Source organism: Varroa jacobsoni, unplaced genomic scaffold (genome assembly GCF_002532875.2).
Source record: "Varroa jacobsoni isolate VJ856 unplaced genomic scaffold, vjacob_1.0 scaffold_253, whole genome shotgun sequence".
Lineage (NCBI taxonomy): Eukaryota > Metazoa > Arthropoda > Arachnida > Mesostigmata > Varroidae > Varroa > Varroa jacobsoni.
The window spans coordinates 727,893-748,753 of record NW_019213155.1 but is presented as its reverse complement, the minus strand read 5'-3'; the positions used below and the strand labels follow the sequence as shown (position 1 = coordinate 748,753).

Sequence of the window (20,861 nt, the reverse complement as noted above, 5' to 3'; positions counted from 1 at the left end):
GAAGCTTTTTTCCAATAATAGAAGAAATAATTTTATTAGATTTTTTATTGCAAATAAATAACTAACAAAACTGACGTAGTATGTTTCATAAGTTATAAGCTTCAGTCCTTATCGACTACATTGAACCGTAATTTGAATTGGTTTAGTAAGGTGATCATTAGTTCTTTAACAATTGCCTTGTCTTATTACTATGTGATACTATTTATTAGTTTTGAGGACATTCACCTTGTTTCTTATTGGTTGCTCCTTCTTTATTGAGTGAAGGCAATATAATATTATATCAATATATAAGGCTACGTACCTATTTATCAACGTCTAGCTAACGAAAGTACTTACGTTTCTAGAAACTGGATGCAGAGGGCGTCAATTTTCTATCTCTCCTTTTATAATCTATAATTAATTTGAATTATGGTTATAGTTTGTCGATATAGGATCAAGCACTATGGCTAGTCATTTCTACTGCAAGTGGTATCATACTTGCTGCTGTGATCCAATGGATTCTTTTATTAAAAACAGTCGAGTACCTTGGAGAGCCACTCAGGATTGTCTAGGGCTCACCATTTCCAAAATTACGATTGATGTTATTTACACCTTCTACTCAATTTGTTTGCCCGTATTTTTTCATCGGCACGTGCAATGTAGTGAGCAGTGTCATAAAATGCGTTTGGTAATTCGCAAGGTTGATTTTTACCTTGGTTATTTTAGCATGCTGCTACCCTGAATGATTTGTAACTTTGACTACGGGTTGGCGTACAAAACTTTAGGTCAAATTATTTACTATACTTATATACATGTGGCTGTAAAGTACAAAAATGAGGTTGACGAAGTAAGGCTCTACTGGTCTCTATAAGTTAGACTACGAATGTTTATAATGAACTTGTATTATGAGGAGTTGCTTTGGCGAAGATGCACATACAACTCGGATAAGCTTTTTCATTTTCGTAATAAGCCTTCCTACCAGTCTTTCTGGGTATCTTCAGGCAGTTGAAAAAAAAATGACAACCTCATTGCTGTGTACTCTTCGATTGTTGTCAACATTCGAATAGTGGCGCATCTGCGGGACTTTCCTGAGATACTTTGAAGAGCGTTTAGTTTTCCGTTCCGTATTTTTTTGTTTTCCATTACTCTCTGGGTATCCTTTGCTTACTGGATCTGCCTCGACATCGTGATCCAGCCTAAATTAGGACGGTTCAACAGTCAGATAAAGGATACGATGATCTTTTCGACGGGTAACGCTGGACTGTATGGCTGCCACGATCATTCGGACAAATAATGCGGATCAAAAATTCATAACTTCATTTTATACAATAAAGTAAATACTTGTCATTCGTGTTAGCGACCAGACAGTGTTGTGATTGAAAGCAGCACAATGACTACCGATGAAAGTGCTGCAAGTGGACTGACGAAAGCGCCGTTCGTGAACGTTTATCTGCTACTTTCCCGGTCTAACGAATAACGAGATCGACATTGTCTTTTAGCCCCATATGTTTGTGTATACTTATGTTTCTTCAATCATGATTTCGATTGAAGTGAAGGTGAGTGTGCACACTCGGGCCATGCACCTATATATGACACAAACGTTCTAGCTGGCTAGCCATAAGGTTTTTCTATTATTGTTGTTCTGCACAAACGCAATGAATAAACAAGTAATAAATAGCATCATCATTTCATAAAAATTTAGTTTCGAGTGAACGATTTCTAGGCTGAGAAGAAAATAGAAAGCTTCCATATCTGACTTTCTTTTATTGCAAAAAAAAGAATTCGCTTTTATATCACTGCAATACCGATTAGGGGACAAAATCAATGACCGCTCATATGATTGGGTTCCTTTCAATGATATCTCGCAGATGATTGAATATCGATTAGCTTCCTGCTTTATGCACAGGGCTTCTGGGTGTGTTGTCAGTTACCGATATATCCTCCGTAATATTATAAAAAGAAGATATCTGCTAGCAAGTTACTGTATGAACCTGAGTGGTTAAATAAAATGAAGCTATATTGGCAGTCATCGACGTCGCGACAGTATAAAGCTTATGGTAAGTTATAAGCCGCAATATTGATTGAAAGAACACCTGGCAATAGGTTTAGCGATTATTTGCTTAGAGTTGTTTTTACTATTTCGAAATGTTGCTTCTTTTACTGTGCTAGATCGTCTTGTAGCCTCCATTTGACTGTACTGTTTTGTCGGTAGTGCTGTTTATATCCACGAACTATTTAATCACTATACTAAGCAAAAAAATTGAATTAGTTAGAGTTACTTATAACGATACGTTCACTGCCAGTTCTTTTGCAAAATAGATCTAAGTCTGCAGATATGTCAAAACGCGGGAAAATCGCATGATTCTATTTAATGAATGTCTACATAAGTAAAACGTGGCAGCGGGTAATATCGGCCTTTGTGGGTCAATTCAAGTATTGTCTAAGACTATTATACAATAAATTTATCTAAGCCAGCCAATATATAGGATCATTCATTCCAGAATAGATCGGCGTGATTTAAATGCTAAAGATAAAATCAAGTGCACAGTAGGCATGTTGCATTTTCCTAGACCTTTTTGCTTAGCTTTATGGAAAGGCTTGAAAGGACCAGGTCTAAATCCGTAACTCCGTGCCGTAAGCACCCATGGATTTTAGCTTACTTCACACGAATGAAGTTCTTATTGCAGTTGCTGAAGGCCTGTTAGGGCAACTAGACGCCACTAGATTAGCGAATAGCCAAAATGATTACATACGGACGTAGGAGAATCACGTTTATGAGGAACTACATTATGGAGTTGAAATAGTTGTGGCAGATGTCATCGGGCCGTTTTTGCCTCACTTTTACAAGTGTTCAAGGCATTAACTATACATCTTAAAAAAACACATTAAGGGACTTTCTGTGGCTGAAACTGAGTGAGTCTGATGTAGAAAATATATGGTGCCAATAAAAAAGTGTCACTTGTCATTGAGCACTCGGAACTTTATAAGTCATTAAAGCAGAATTTTGATAAACATGCCACCTTCCGTGTATTACGCGTACCATTGCGTTAATTAATTGCGTTAACTTAATTTTTGCCTGTGGAAAAGAATCCAAAGCGTAGAACTAAGCCTAAGCTTTGTACAATTGGAGATATAAAAAATTGCTTATTTCATTTCAAGCTTTTCAAGGAAAGTGCGAGGCGGTCACTTAAATGACATGATGTTAAAAACATGACAAACAATATAATCTGGATATCGTGCATATTCGATAAACTGATTTGAATTATCACAGTTCAGAACTCTTGTTCAGAACATAGTTCAGAAAACTAAATTGAACCTCTAAAAAGTACAGTGTTTTTTTATATTCTTGCAATTAAGGTTTTTTGGGATTGTCAGCACTATTTGATCTTCACAAATTAATCCGCTATACTGCCTTCGAGTATTTTTTCAGTTATTTTTGTATGATAAAAAAATGAACAGATTTTTCACAACCGTTAACCGTGTCACACTTTACAGGCTTTTTTCTTTTTTGGGGCTAGTGAAATTATAAACACTGAAGCTATATATATGACTTCTTTGAAACTATAGCAATTTCTCTGAAGCGACAAACATTTGGTGAAAACAGGCAGTTTCCTTGAAACTCTGCTGATCTCTTCGAAATAACTGTAGTATCGTCGTTTCGGGAATGATGTCTTACCATTTACAAACTGACAATCATCTAAATACTCGAAACCATTTCGGAAAATTCGAAAAAAGAACTCTAACAATTCCGAATATTCTTAAAAAATTTTTATTGGCAAATCCGAAAACAAAGAATGGAATACTAACAAAAATAAACTTTTCCAACCCACGATCTAAATATCATTCGGTGGGAAAAGAGGGAAACAGAGAACTGAAGTTAGCTAGTAGCAATATCGCGACACTAGTTCCATCTGGCGGTCTTTTCATTTCTCCTCCCTGCGCCATGAGTATACGTAGGGAGAGCGCGGCGAAAGCTAACAGATTACCGTTATATAGTTGCGGCCGCTATATTGAGTGACTACAATATAACTACAATATCTATGTGGTTTGACTAGTGTGTTATAATATCAGAATTAGAGCTTTAAATCAAAATTAAGCTATTTCTAATAAGACTAGTGCGTATTAGATATTTGGCTAAGGCATTCACGTGTTCCATTATATGCTATCGATATGGTGTTCATATTCGTTGCGCCTAACAGGAGCATGAAACGAAGCGGCAACAAGCATAGGTTAATTAGGCTTTCCTCTATTTTACTATACGAGTTCTGACGGCAAGCTAGAAAGTACGAGAAACAATTGTACGCTATAACATATGTATAAAATAAACTAATGTTCAATAGTCGATGGACATGGAAGCAAGTCATCTAAGGATTACTAACAGACCTATGACTTTTGTTTGATATTTGGTTCATTAATTTGAAATATATTGCAGCTCGTGTCAGAGCCGTATCAACAAGCGCATCGTCTCATACCTTTCACAGCAGTTGATCCCCTCCTTTTGCCTACCAACAATTTACTAATTTATTTTTACTAAAAATAATTTTGAAATAAATGATGTTTTCTCTCAAGGAATGAATAGGTGAAGCTTACTCGAATCTAAACGAGCTGATTAAAAAGCAAGACGAACATTCACTGCCCTTTGAAGTAAACAAAAACATTACGCGTGCGATTTGTAATTTAAAAATCGATGCCTATAAACTTACTTCGTTAAAATGATTGCTTCTTATTTCTTCAATAAAGATGCAATTAACTTAAAATAAATCGTTAACGTAAATATTCATATACTTCGACTTTTCTGTCGTGTATTTGCTCACTCATTTAATTCAGAATGCTTAGTATGATATATATATATTGTTGTGATAATTAACCCCTCCGCGGTGCTCAGTAGATCAGTTATGAGACTTGCTGCTGGAATACAATGCGTTTATTACTACAGTATTGAACAGGAAAGCACTATTTTATACGACTCGATTTCGAGTCGATCCAGACAGCCTGGATCGCCTGCCTGGATCGCTTGCCTGGACGGCAACACCGTTGAGTCACTTGCTTGTTCTCTGTAAATTTTAACGATAAATGGTTGACACAGCTTAAAATTTGAGTTTGTATTTGCAATTATTATTAGAACACTATTCTGATAAATGTTCCTATCAGTGCTTGCTCCTAATTGCCATACGTTCGAAAATTTACGCGTGTAAGTAATCGTAAAAATGATCTATCATCATTTTACGAGGTTTTCTGCCGACCGTTCCAATTGGATCCTTCTATCCACATACGAATATTTGTTGAGACATTACCGAGATTTCGTATAGGAGAACCGCCATCTGCGAACGAAGGAGAACCAAGAACAAATCTTGCCTATAAAACTTTCTATCATTTTTGGACTAATTTACTAATTTAATTTAATGGGAGTATAAGACGTATTGCTACTTTGCTTTAAAAGACTGCTACTTTAAGGGACAGACAATATTTAGTGAAGTGGTTGGGTCATGTTTTTTGTCAAGCACGCGAAAGTTAGCTACCATATTCTGACATTTGTATATATATTGGAGCCTTCATTAGTCCGGTGAAGCCAATCAATAATGAAAAAAACAGTTATATTCAGATAACGCTAACCATGTAATCACGCTTCATTTTCACGAGGTAAAACGCTAGTTTATTGGCCTATTTCTGAGAATTCTGTAATGTATCATGATTTTATTTACAGTCAACAACATATACGCAGCTTTTTTCACCGAAGAATGGTTGAAACTTCAACCCTACTCGCATTCACGGGGCCAGATCACTAGACTAAACTTTCGTTGATGATTCAAAAATTATTGGAGAACGATTAGGTATTGGCGCTCAATGTATTATATATAGAATCTGATTACAAGGCAAAAAATAAAAACGTACAGTTTCATGCATATTTTAAAAGCTCGCACCTCTTTTTGTCCCAACTTACGATAACGCGTCACTTAGTATACTGTTACCGCTCGAGCCTGCGTATCTCATCTATATGTTAATAGCAATGATTCAATATGCTTGTCCAAATGCATCGTAAAACTGTAAAAAACGCTTAAATACCGTGTCAATACTAAAAACATTGGCTAGATCTACGCGTCAGAAATTCAGAGCTATTTATCGATGAGAGCTGAATTTACCCCGCGTGTCCTCGAGATCAAGAATTCTAAACTAACGCTTAGGCGTATGCTTGATGTATAGCCTTGATGTATAGTCAGTCGTCTATTCAGCAGTTAAATTTCACTACCTTCCTTAGGAGGATGTACACACACGTGACACTGTATTCGTACAAACGCAACGGTGTATGGGCTTTTTCCCTCTTTTCACAGTACTCAGAAAGCTTCAAAACGTACGACAGCCATCACTGCTGCTGCAATCTACTGACTAACTCATGGTCAACTGATAATTTCGTTCCCTAAAAATATCACCGTTATCGTAAGTGGTCTTGACTCCAGTGTCTCATAACCCTGGTCGCGACCAAAAGGCTTCCATAGAATCCCTCAGAAAGAGACTATGTGCGCCCTTTAAGGATCAGGTCCGAAAAAAACGCATAATATGGCCACAGCATGATCTTCATAAAACGTATAGTATTGATGATCTCCGTACACTACTAGTTATACTCATTCCATCATGCGCTAATCGTAACACAGATGAATCAACTGCGTCATCATCCAGTCCGTTTCTTGCACATTATCATCATTAGCATTGCAAGTATTAGAAATAACATGACCATCCCGCTGTTATGGCTTCATTATAACTGTACAAATAAGATAAATATAACGTTATTATTAATAAAGTTTTCAAATTGTCCTACGAGTGGCTCAGACTATTGGGCATCTTATTGAATTGAGCTTGCGTTCTGTTTGCTGCTATTTTTTACCGCCGAATCCGTTTATATGAGCTCTTCTGACGATTCGTCTGTTTCTGAATTGCCGATAATCCCAAACGAATCACCACGAATTTCGATAAAGAGAACTTCTAGGTCACTGTTGGCGGTCACACCGGAATCTTTATCGATACTATGTTCGAGGCAATGGTTTTCTTCGTTCAGCCCATGCTTGCTCTTATCAGTAGACGCTCGCATGGCCAACATTAGCTTCGTTCGCGTCGTAAGGGGCATCATTGTCGTACCGACTATAGTCATCTTGGACATATTTGTCGTTCTCAGACTGATTCGAATCTTTTCTTGTCGTTACGGACTCGTCAATCGTTGTTGGAAAAATAACTTTCTCTACAGCGGCCGCTGCGTTTGTCAAGTCGACAAAGCTTCTTACGTAGATCTCGTATTTCTTTATTTTTCCTATACTCTTTATCCAATCCAAGCACATGCGGTTAGCCTCTTCGTTGGCAAACTATTCAAGATTTGGGCCATAGAGCATGGAAATGACCGACGAAATCATCGAGAAAGCCGAACGCACTGGAGATTACATCTCGTTCCGCTTCCATCCTGCCGTGCAAGCGTAATCTGGATTGTGGAGCGCTGATACGCATATGCTTCCATTCTCGTGAATGTTGGGATGTTACATGAATGTGATAAATTTTAGGGTAGGAGGTGGGAAACACCATATCGAGATGGAAATAGCCACCCTTGTAGAGCGTTTTAGACACACCGAACAACTTGATATGTCAGACTAAAAAGTTAGATTCATCTGGAGTGACCATACGGCCCTCGATTCCATCTTTGAGATGTTGGTATACTCATTTTTTATAAAGACCTTAGCGCTATAGAGTCGCACATTGTTGCAGCATTGCCAGGGTTCTTTGTTTTAGTGAACTGAACTTCTCGATGATATAGGCCAGCTGCAGTATTGTCCTTGTTTTCTTTCGATCTAGACAACGCCTTTTCCACCGGTGCCCACTATCCAGTACATAATATCAGTTGTTCTCAGTTCCGTTGCAGACAAATGAAACAGGGATAAAGTTCTATTTACGTGCGTTTGTTGCTTGTCCTGTACACATGGGCATCCAAACGTGCTTCAACTTAACTGAGCAAATTTCATCGGTCATGTATCACTGGGAAAACGTAATTGGTGCTACAACTCAACGATGGTAAGCTTTTGAAAATTATTATAATGGCTGTACTTAGTCCGTAGATATGGGTGCGCCTTTAATCAAGTACAAACTAATGAACGCTACTTGCAGCAGAGAAAGTGTAATTTTTATCTCTCGATCAGACAGGTTGTATGGTAGAATAAATATCAATTACCAGCTTTAGTTAGGTTACTATTAAATTTTCGTCGAGTAAAGTATTTAACTGGGATTTTGTGACGATTTCAATGAACTAGAAAACTGCAATTTAATAACAGGATAAAGTGCAAGGGAAGTTTTTTCACGGCAACATATTCTGTTCTTTCAACGATCTAAACGATTTTTTGTGAAACTTGTAGAACAAATGCTAAGCTGCGTTGGATACGTGTGTAACTGAACGCTCGATTTTGCAATGCGATAAGTGTTGAGAATGGCTCCATTGTGACATCAACAGGCAAGACTTAAACAACAGGATTTGTTGATTGGTAGCCGTTGATTAGATCGGGCCACTATTTTTGCTCAGACAAGCGTGTCTTACGCTCCGTACTTGGCCATAAGGCATTACATCAAATGACTGGTTTTCAGCACGAAACGAATCTAGACCTATCCTTATGTTTTTTAGTTTAACGGGAAAACACGCTATCTGCGGCCATATCATTGAGACCTGTCAGATTAGCTGGTGAACTATAGCTCAATTTATGGCTGACGTCGTTATTCTTTAGCCCAATAGGTTTTTCATGCTTCGGTTAAGGACGATGAGTAGATCAGTTTATGCATTGACCACCGCGTTTTTAAGTCGGCCCATTGCTGTAGTTCAAACGTCGTTTCTCGTCTGCACGAGTCCTATCCCAGATTCGATGTTGATAATTATAAAGGTTCGGAGTCCTCTTTTAACAATCCTGTCAAATCCTGTATGGACTTCTAACGTTATCTGACCTTGTTTTCTTGGCATTAATTTTTCAAAGCAGTTTCTAAAAAGTGCCTTTAATAAGCCACTGGTCAGAGTGTATATCGCTGCGCTCTGCAAGCGCTCTGTACAAACGGGCTTTGGAAATAAGAATACAAACTTGGAAGAGAGCAGATATGCCCCTGAACGTAACAAATTAGAGAATACTGAATACCTCAATGTCCGAGTGTTAGTTCGAGTTGAGTCTTGTTGTAACGGCATTTGACATTCAAATTGAGACAAGCTATGAGTCCTTAGCAGCGAAAAACCTCTTATTAGAAAATAACCGACAAATACGCATGTGCAAAGCACGCGTTGGAACTCGGGTGCAACGAAAACATATAAATCATTTGCTTATTGGAATACGCAGAAGAACGAGCTTAAAGAATTTGTCGCAACTAAGCATTCATCCACGAGAACAAGACGCTTGTTGTCTAGTTTCTATCTGTACCTTTTCTATTCTAATATAGTGATACACATTTTTTAATAGGTCAAGCCTAGTACTAGTGAATGTTTCAGTAGATGCAATAGGCCATAGGCTGGAAAACTCGAATCCATCGACTGTCCAACATGTTTCCTGTTCAGTTTACGCAAAACGGCTCTTACCAAGTGGTTCATCTTTGCCAACTATCAGCTGTACAAGCTGACCTTCATATTACTTCAACAGCACATCTTATTACAGTGCTTTACATACTATAGTCCGGAACTAATCTCTATTCCCATAGAATCACGATGGTTGTATGAATAAAGCAATAGCATTTTTAATTTTTGGTTTAGATGGATTCCGTGTCAAGTTAAGCCTATTTAACATTCGTACCGAAAATGTTGAGTTTAAACAAATGCGCTAAAATTATCTCTCAGCGTCGGTATCCCCGTCCTCACCCTGTTTCTGCTTGCCAAGGTGAACTGGTTCAAGGCATGGGTTTATGTGAGCACACGTTCGACAATGCGTAGACAAGCCACTGTACAAAACACTGTGTGACAGAACAACGTTTTTTTTTTAAGAGTTCATTTAATTTGAATTAATTTGAACAGTAGTTGTTTTACTATTTTTAATATATATATATATATATATATTAAAACCTAAATTGAAAGCTGATATATAATTTTTTGTGTCGAGTTCAACTTTCTCAATCATTCCTGTACCGTACAAAAAATCGCACGTCTCTATTGCCTTAAACGAAAGCCATAGATACATTTCTCCGAAGATCTTCTTACGATTACCTTCTGCGCATAGGAATATAGCAAATAATTAATTACCAAATATGCCAAAATTGTATCTCGTAAAGTGATCTTGCGAAGGACAACGGTGAGTGTTTAGCTTTCTGGTCGTCATGTAACGTGCGTTATCTTTAGTATTTTTACAATCTGCGATTACACTGTTGCGTGGTACAGATACCTGAATGTATAGAATGGATCCAACTGAACTAAATCTAGCGGAGCCTAAGACCTGACGTGAGCAATTCTTTCATTTTTACCTTTCATGAAACCTACGTGAAATAAGAACACCTAAGGAGATTTTGCCCGATAATTGAAAAGTTCTACACGTTGTCTGTTATCTTGCCAGTTATCGTTAAATCCATCAAGGCTTCCTAAGTAGCAATCAGATATTCAAGTATAACCGCGTGTAAAGGAACATAAAGGTAGCGCGTGTCCGCAGCAAATCAAGTTCCTCCGTGAACGATAACAAATATAGTTGCATAAAGTAGCGAAGTCAAGACTGGCGATAAAGTAACATGCTTGCTAAACGGTCAAGTAGTCACTGGAAGTCAATGGACCATTAATAATTGTTTTTTTTTTTCGAAGTAAAAACATGAAAATGTACAAAAAAAAACACCTACATGCACATATAAGCCAGCTAGCAAACGGTAGACGATAACGTCTTCGCTGCAATTTATTCTAACCTTGTCTTATTGACACACATATTGTGTATATATGTGACCCCGTTATAAATACAGCAAAAAAAGCAATGAGCTTGAGAAGATATGAGTAAAGGCATTAAAAAAAAAATACAAAATTGTCTTGCGCCCACTTAATTCGTGAAAGCCTCCAGTTAAAGGCCATGCCCCTTCTTCATTCATACCAATATGTGACGACCGATACGTTTTTGGCCTGGCCTGTGGCTAGCAACAAGTAGACTATTCTACCCTTCATCTATTAGAGTTGCTTTTAATGCCAAGAACTATCGATTGCATCAAGTACAGACTGTACCTCAGATAGGACACGGCCACCGTTGCTACTTTCGGCGCCGTAATTAACGGCCGTTGTCATTGGTGCGTTGTGTTGTACTAAACTGTTCCGCCTAATGCTATTGTAAACTGTAGTTTGTGTTATTATTTTCGTAGCTCGTCTCGATTACTCTAGCTCCCGATTACGACTCCGTTGTGGAACGCCATCACTGATCACCGGAAGCCATCGTGAGGCATATTGTTTAAAACCGGATAGTATTTGCTGTTAACAACAAGGAAGAAGCACGAGTTAGAGTAGGAGATTTAGACGGGAAGAAGACGGATGTGCGAAGCACACTCCTGAATGTACTGTTTTTGTCCATCGGATGTGTGTGCATTTGCTTGTTAGCCGAAGAAAGACCACGTGTTCAATCTTGAATGTGTTAGCCTATTAAAAGTCTCAAGTACAGAATAAATCGTTAGAGCCAATGTGTTGATACATGATCGCGAGACACGTGTGAAGGTTAACTATATCTGTTATTTTCTCCAACGAACCTCTACAACTTTTAAACAAGGTTTTATGATGTACAATGTTGACTAGCAATAGCTCTAAATGGAAATAAAGCTATCGAAAGACGTTGGATTCGGTCTGTTTGGCTGGCATAAAGTCTATTATGCATTGTAAGTAAAGATTAACAGTCCTACGGGCGTACATTAGCTGGCTTCTTTTTTTTTGATACACCATGGAACTGATAACAGCAAAATACCAACTGCCACAAATCAACAGAAGGTAACATTTAAAAACATTTCACGCAACATGAAGGTACAATTGGATACCGGTGTATGCATTCGTCCAACTCGAAATTCTGGCTTTTAACGGCGATCTACTACTACTACTACTACTTCTTCTGTTATTGCACTAAGAAATTTTACGTTTTTGCCAAGCGATGCCGTCAAGCAGGACGTTGACTGCTGGCTGTCGATCGGTCGCCTGCTTATTCCGTACGCGAAACTGCTATATTACACTGTCCAATGAGACACCTAAAAATCCACCACTCGCCCTGAGTGTAAATAAAGGACACCGTACAATGGAACGGATCTGATAAATACAACAATTTCTCTCATGCTGTCGTCTGCAAAAATTGTCGTACACTGGCGAGAGTGATCGGTGACTATTGGACAGTTAAGCACGTCCATCCACTGAGCGCTCAACAGAGAGATGGCCCGAAGCGATAAAAAGATGGACAGTACGCTCGCGAATGACCAGTTATATTCATTAGTGAAATCATTATCAGTGCCATTACGATAAAATAATCGATTACTGAACTGCTCAGATAACAGCCGCTGTCAAGTCGGAGAGTATTGAGCATCGTAGACCGCTTGCAGGGAAAAAAAAAGAACGTCTACGGGAAGTTCGCTATGGTTGTTCGAGCGGTTTTAAACCTATCTGGACAATTGCATTGTACATAGGTCGGTATAGCGACTAATATCTAGCACTGGTACAGGCCAAACAACACGTGCGTATTGATGCCGTACAAGGGCTGCTCGGAATAAATTCTACCGACCGTTTTTTGCTTGCTATATGCTATTGTTCCTATGTCTAATATATGCGCACCGAGTTCAATCCTGAGACAATTTCCAATCATGAGCGTATTTGTAAGGTGGAAATTCAGTTGGTAATATAAAAACGTCCGGCTTGTCGGGTGATCGGATCAATCCGTATATTGCTAATTACCGCTGAACATCTTCGGATCTATTTATCGTAATGTGTTCCGCTGCGATGGATCTTATCAACGATCCTTGAAGATACGACTGTAGATTAGCGATAGCATCTTGTAGAATGATTGTTGGTACAACATACAAATATATTACTGGTAAACGAGCGCAGAATAAGGTTGTATGAAAATGAAATGATAAATTATTTACGACCACTGCTTGTATGTTCATCTCGAATTCTGTATTGTACTATTGACAAAATATTAGCATGCTGTTAATTGTAGAAAAAGCAATATGGATACGAGTAGTTTCAAGCAACCATAGATAATCTGGCCCCTACCAAAAGCTATCATTTGGCATAGGCGGCTGTAGTCGTTCTAATTCGAGGCCCTTGGGAAAGTTGGTTCGTTATGAAAGGTGGTGAATAGGCGTGATTATGAAAGACGCGACGCTGTCCACAGACGTTACCAGAAATGCTAGATAACGTCCTGTTAATTTGGTCCAACGATTCCGTAAGCGATAACAATACCGTGAATAAAATCACTGTGGTCAGTTGCCACGTTAGGCTAGACCGTCTTGATCTTAGATCTTGCATAGGCAAAAAAACCAGTCGGGGATTGCCCCGACCGGCTTCTCCCGTGACAATTATTCAGCTATGTCGTAGCGTCATTATCTTATTTTGCCTCGCAGTAGTTAGAAATACCGGTGTAGATACATGCCTTTAAGGTGGCCTATGATAAGGGAACAATGGAGAAACTGATGCCTGTACAAAGTGGCCGTAACATGATGGCTATAACAAGCTCAAAATAGCTATCCTAGAGACCGACACCGAATAGATCCTATGAGCTCCCATGTTATCCTTTCAGTTTATCTATCAATGGAAAAAGCAATTGCACCTTGCTTGCATCGAGTGTCCTTAAAATACTCACGTGCATCCTTGCACTCAGTTTATCCTCTTCCCAACAAGTGCCCAAAATTGAGAACCTTACGAGGACAATGATTTGCACAGGGGTAGTTATTAACTGTATAAACTATACTATGTCCTTTTTAAAAAAAAACCAACATCTTCCAAACAAGAACAGAAGCATTATCCGCTTCCATCCCATCTGTTATCATCAAGAACCAAATGCTAGGCTGAGTGCATTTTCGAGCTAATCGCTTTTAAACCTGCTGTAAATACCTCAGAACTCCAACGCTGTACTCTGTGGCTCGAGTTCCGGGCACTTCAGTGGTTCTTCCTCCTCATCATCTTTTTCTTCTTATTATTACTGTTATCGAAAAATGATAATGTTTTTTTACACACATTAACCCCTTTCGTTCCATTGACCCCCGTACGGGAAAGGCAGGAGAGACAATGTAGCAGTTTCCTTTGACCACCCTAAAGCAACAATGGCAGGCAACTTAACGCTTCGCTGTTCCCGGTCATTTCACGCTATCTAGAGCGCGACGCGGCGATCTTTCATAACTGGTACGTACATGAATCATTACTGAAGAAAATGGAACATCCAAGTAAAATCAAGTCGCCGACCTCGTTGGCGCTTCCGTATCGGTCCTATGCGAAGCGATGCAAAGGCATAGTCGCAACTCATTGAAAACAGTAGATGTTTATTCTCCTACTGACGTGTTTTGCTTTACGTTGCTGTGGATGTTGCTGTTATAACATATGTGACGCCAATGGAGGAGGTTCCAGCTGACGCGCGGGCGTATGGCGGGCTACGAGGGCAGACTAGGGAAACAGCCGCAGAGATCGACATTTTTTGCCTTGCGACAAACGGAGACAGCCACAACAACATAACGGTAGCAGGCAAGCGCTGAGTCAACGCGTCGCTGGACGGTCACAGGTCGATCGGCTCGCTAGCTGACTGGCTGGCCGGCCGGCCGGCTGGCTGGCTGGCTGGCTGGTTCTCATCAGTATGACTGCTCGTGTTAGCAACACGACGACGGTGAACAAAAACAAATGCATATAGCTAGTGTTGGTATTAATAACAGTAGCAAATGTGATACTGGACGAAATTCGACGCGTTGATGTAGTTGGACGTCGGCAACGAAGTGGGACGAGCGGGGCGTTCTACTAAAAAATCGGCCAAAAGCTTCTAAATGTGCTATAGTATTAAGTCGACTTGGTCTTTGTTTTGTATAAAGGCGTCAAGCATTATCTCTAGAGTAAAAGATATTTGTTTTCTGGTGGAAGCGTAAACGTAGCAAAAGTTATTAATAACAGTTCAGCGCCGCACGCCAATATTGGTCCGGTGTTGAGTGCTGTTTTTGTCTGTCGCCAATGAGTGCGTTACGTTACTGTGAAAGCGGCAATAAACGACAAAACATGTGAGCATCAAAAATATGCCCAGACTTACCATTGTGACCTGAATGACGCTATACTTAGTTTAAACTTACCGCCAATTATAATTATTGTTATTTCAAAGTTAATCTATGCGAACATCTTTAAATAGTCAAGTGTAGCAAAACGAATTAGGTAGTGTTACATACATAGAACTGATATCCGGAGCCAGTATACAGACCACGAATGCAGTGATAAATCAACTGGTTAATTGCAAAAAAGCCATTGGTGACTTACAAATGGAAAAAGCAGGCTTTAACTATACGAAAAACGAGCTCATCTTATGAGCTGTTGCTTCGTTCGTAGCTAAGTTAGCGCCATTTAAATGTTTCATATCGTCTTCAAGTATCAAAAAGCAAAATCACCTGATCGTATCGCCATTTACGTTACTTTCCGGTTCCGTGTGGGCGAAGTAATGACATGTTTACCCAGTTTTCTGTTTTAAAGCTATAATCTTAATGGGAAATTCAATTTCATAAAAGTCGTTACATTTTTATACAAGACCATCGTGGGGGTTATATGATGAAGTGGGGCGATATGGACCATTGTCTATCGAGCATATCTCTAAATGCCATCCATTAATGTTAATTCTACGCAGGAATTGAAAGAACCAAGTTACAGAGTATAGCTCAGTTTAATAGAAGTGCGTATGTTTACTTAGTGCGCACGTACTAAGGTCTCTTAGTTTCGAATTAACCCTGTTGTCGCCAACAACGTCTCATATAATTGCTGCTTGAAGAAGTTTTTCTGATTTTACTCATTCGGACAAAGCGATGTTATAGACGTATGCTACACACGATCATGGATCAGACTTTACCCTGGATGATTATTTAGGCCAGAATTATGCATAATTACGGTAGTTATGCAGGTTTTACATTGCGAAACAAAGCTTCACGTAAACCCATGGTCAGAAGACCATAAGCGTCGACCTGTTTCAACCTGCGAAACTTAGAAGTAAAATACGAAGCACCGGCGTCTCTAGCTATCATGACAGCCTTTTGTAAAGAGTAAAGCGTTTTCTATTAGCTTTCACCAACTCGGCTTTAGTAACAGTTGGCTTCTTCGTCCAAAATCATTCATAGTCTATGCAGCCCCGCACCTTGTTATATGGAGAAATGAATAAGCGGAAGAAGCGCAGTAGAAGAACCTTATATAATATTTGTATACTGGCATTTTTTTCATGCCGTCGCACTGGCTGTTCCCAACGGTAGCGTCAAGCAACTCTGGGCTATGTAGCCTCTCTCTTCTACATTTTGTACGTGGACGTGTGTTAGTGGAACATAAGTACAATACGCGTTTTAATAGTAGTTTCTTAGTTTTAAAGAAGAGGACTCATGATGGTGAAAAATCTCTGGAAACCTATTGTGTTAGTACACAGATCGCGTTCAAAATGTTTGCGACGAAATGCAAGCTAACGTGATCCAGGTAATTATGTTAGTAACAACAAGATGGCGCTTTATGGAAGATCCAGTTGGGCCGGTCGCTAATTACGAAGCGACAATACGAATGACGCCTGAATATTGGTAGTGTGCGCCTTTATCAAAGGTCCTGTTCACTAGAGATACTAATCTTATTTACCGTTTCTTTAAAAAGATTTAGGTCGAAGCATCTGTTTCGTATTTGCTGAAAAATCGACATAGAACAGTAGGTAGTGGGTAGTTTGTTGCATACAATATCTCCGACTGGAACTTAAACCCAGTCAACATTAATTCAGCTGCAGTTCAGAGCCAAAGCGATTGTGATTTGTTTGCTACTACGACGTTATACAAACTTTTCACATCATCCCGATCGCTGTATTGCGTCTGCTCCGTTTGAGATGCTTGTACCATAATATCAGAGGCATGCAGTACGTTGAACAGTCTTATAAATTCAATGAAACGGTTCTACGTCTAACGCCTTTCATTCGTCGTACGTTTAGCGTGCTTGATATTGGTGAAAGGGCGTAAACCGGCGATGGCTGACTTTTCAGCCAGAAGGGTGAGCGTCCAAAGCACCGTTTCGATACAATTGAAATACCAATTTTCCATTCGATTCACCATGGCAGAGGGCGCTAATCAAGGTCAATGCTGCTCAGCTGCAAACCAAAGTACATATCTCATGCCAATAACGTTGCAGTATGACGCGAGGAGAATTTCACTACAAGTGTTCCTCTAATATAGATCAGTCTCTCCAAACGTCAGCTTGATGAGGTCCCTTTTAATCGTCGTGATGAGTTTTTTCAGCAAAGGCCAAATGAGCACTGGTTTAGGCTTGGACTTCACGTCACATACGTTGCAAACAGCCAAACACTGCTCTGTTTGTTCTGACGTCCTATTGATTGTACACTGAAGGCATCATCGATACAGAGACGTGTCTCGAGATGCTTGACACCAATGAAGTTCTCATCGCTGTTCATGACCTCTTCAGTCATTAATACTGGACAAAGACATTATATTGATATCTCGCACGTTTTTATCACCGAACCAGATTCAATGGAAAATAAAACTGACTTCAGTGGCAGTTTGATTATTTAAGTCGTTCTTTGGGTTCGTTGAAATTCATGCCAAAGTAAACACCGCATTCACGGAAAGACCACCTTCTAAGGAACAGGTTTGCCGCACCTGCATAGTCCGGTCGCGGCTAAGCGACTTACGATGTATTTGGGCCAAGGGCATATTTTGTTTGAAAAAAAGCTTGAAGGCGTGAGGTTACGCTAGAAGCGTTTCACACGCGATAAGACACTAACTTTTTCATTAGTAGCTTACTACGCTCAAATAAAAATCATTTCCTGAACGTCCAACCAAACGAAAGGAATGAACCTCGTTATTCTTTCTTTCAAATCTGTACAAGTAATAGCTACGATATGAGATAGCGTATGCCTTAGATAACTAATAACCACAGAGTAATGCAGTCTAATTGAGAAATGTCAAATAGAAAATGAGGCTTTATGTGCACATCGAAATAACCTATTTGAATAAATGAAACTTCATTCACCCGTTGTTACTCAACGATTTCAGATTATGCAGTTGATGGTTTTCGCTTGAGTACAACAAGAAACAAACGTACACAGCGATTCCTATCGATCTTCTACGAAGAACTACTGGATTTACATTGACTCTTCAGGGGCGTTAAACGTGTGCGACCCTGACGTGTGACACTACCTTTTAAGAGCACTTTCCGCACTTTACATTTTTACCGTGCTGGTCGTGCACACAGTCGGACCTTTATTACAATAGGCTCTTAAAAATAGTTTTAGGCCATTGATTAGCTATCAGATGAGGTGCAGTCTATGAAATAATGGGCAAGAAAGTAAGTTTAATTGAATTTTAAATGTAGGACTTTTCACAAGCAGCTAGTTCATTAATGAACAGGAGTCTACATCGCATTGTAACTATTTGATTGTTTGTCCATTATCAGATAAGCATTAAAGAATCAACCGAAATTGAGCCAACGATTTCCTATATTACTAAATTAAATACGTTCGAGCTGAGTTAATAACGTGCTGCTATTTTTTTTTTTGTTAACACCACAATCGCCGCTGTAAAACTAACTCTATGCCGTTGAGAGAGCTCAGCAGGTACCGAAAAAAATTTGGGGCTAGTAGAATGCCGGGTAGCTGTGTGGCCTTGCATTGACGCTTGTTCTCTTAATAGGTACTAGCTTCGGTCGACTTCTTTCAATGGCTTGTTGTAATTTCGTTAGTCGTTGACAGCTGAGGACAAACACTACAACTCATAGTGCATGAGTCCCCTTCAGTTTCACCAAATATGTAACATCATGTTTCGAATTTTCTTGATTTGCGCATTATTGCTATATGTGATCCACTTTTTAGCGCTCGGGCTCAGCCACTTTAGACATGGTTCGATAACGTAGCGTTTTTGTAGAGCTTCACCGATGGAGAGCCGATCGGGTAAATTCGTCTCGCACCCAAACATAAAGATTTTTCATAACCGCTTCCTTCCAGTATTTTAGAATGATTTGGTAAAGGATCTTTAGTTATCTTATGGCTAGTAACTCGTCTTTGACGATATTTATTTTATTAGTCTTTTCCATAATGAATCGATTATTACAAGGGACACCTTTGACAAGAAAATTTCCAGAGCGAAAGCGGCAAAATCATCCTTGGGCCATTTTCTTCTGATAATGTACCTTCATCATAAACATTTTTATAGGCCTGAACCATATTTGTTCTTTTTATCGTAACAAAATTATAAGGTGACTTTTTTGCTGAAATTTTACCCATTTTGGATGCGTTCCATTTTATCGCTGAATAAAGACATTAAAACAATGTTGTTACATCTACGACTGGCAAAGGGTAGCTTTAAAAAGACGCAGCCGCCCACCCGACGCGACTTATAATGATGGTTAGTGATTTTGTAGCAACCCAATATGTATCTAAATACATCCACATAGACATAATTTTTAGGAAAGCAGGAAATGATATTCACTTGCCTACGCGGTCTGCACATAAATCCATATCCGTCCTTACCCACCAATATTTTTATTATAATAAAAGTAGAGGTGAAAGGCACACTTTGTATAATGATCACATAAGCTAAAAAATTGATTACATGTGAACATATTTGTAGAAGGGTCATTCCTTCACGACAGCCTCATGAGCGACTCCATGTGCTTTTACCAAATGGCTAGGTGCCTCTGGCTATGCTTTGCGCTATAAAAGGGATTACAATTGGATATTAAAGGCCACTTAAACCTCCATTCTATTCAACTGAGTTAATGTTGACAATAGCAGGTGTGAAGACTAATCGTCTTCTTTGATAATGGTAAGGTTATGCATCCACGAAAGTGAAGTATGAAATTTAGTAAACGTTAAATGGAAGTGTGCCGGTGCAAAAGGTGTCAAAAGATCATAATCGCCAATAGCGATTTTCTGAAAAGTTTCCCCTCGCGACGCGCTGATTGAAGCTTGTCACTCTTGTCAAAGAACTCAACGCTTTTTCCTCCGTCAGAAACCAAATAACTATCTAATAGTAGATAACCTTGTATAATAGCACTCTCATAAAATGCAGTATGCCCTGGACAAAGGCTTCACGTGTTATTTGTACGACCACTGAAAACCCATCGCTGAATTGGCTTAGTCACGCATTATTTTCAAGAGATGAGTTCTTGTATAGCGCTAAGTGAATCAACTACAACCCGCTCACACCGCAAGGAAAAATGGCAGGTTTTCTAAAAATAGTATTATATGCGATTTTAGGTTCCCATATTTAAAGCTTTTTCTTTAGAGGACTTATTTTTTTTTCGCGGGTCTAGCAATAAATGTTAGGTATAGGCTAATTTTTCAGTATCAGAACAATTATATTTAACTCACATATTAGCTGATGTTTGCCTTATTATACTGATATTCTCGTTTTTTTTTTATTTTGCTTTTCTTAAATCGATGAATACTAACTGAAAGCATTGTTAGAGTTTGCGACCGAGCATCCCAAGGCGTTTAATAGTAAAAAGATCATTGAACCCGGTTAAATTCCTCTGTCTTAGGCAGCATCAAGGATTATCAGGTTGATTTAGTAGTAATCAAGGTAAAGCTAACCTATTTTTTTAATAAAGAATCTATCTCTTAATCAGATACGAATTCGCAGTTTCTCTGCTGGTATCTCTTCAAAAATAACTGATTGGAGATCTTCTCGGGTGGGAGTTGAACTATGTAATTAATAGTGACAAACGTTGTATGACAAAATTGTTT

General features: G+C 39.0%; 2 long non-coding RNA genes across 13 annotated transcripts in view; one reads left to right on the top strand and one right to left on the bottom strand.

The window, feature by feature from the left end:
• The window catches only part of LOC111258659 (uncharacterized), a gene marked incomplete at its 5' end in the record, with an annotated part of 33,585 nt that overhangs the window by 3,405 nt on the left and 9,319 nt on the right, over nt 1-20,861 (bottom strand).
• Nucleotides 119-20,861, top strand: part of LOC147753746 (uncharacterized) — a 33,083-nt gene continuing 12,340 nt past the window's right edge. For 5 of the 12 annotated variants that reach the window (XR_015310245.1, XR_015310242.1, XR_015310244.1 and 2 more), the window contains exons 1-2: nt 14,024-14,305; nt 14,518-15,162. This is a non-coding gene — a long non-coding RNA (uncharacterized LOC147753746). Of the gene's footprint in view, nt 2,037-6,864; nt 8,029-14,023; nt 14,306-14,517; nt 15,163-20,861 lie in introns of those variants that run through there. The other 7 variants (XR_015310239.1, XR_015310235.1, XR_015310243.1 and 4 more) reach the window with 4 other exon arrangements.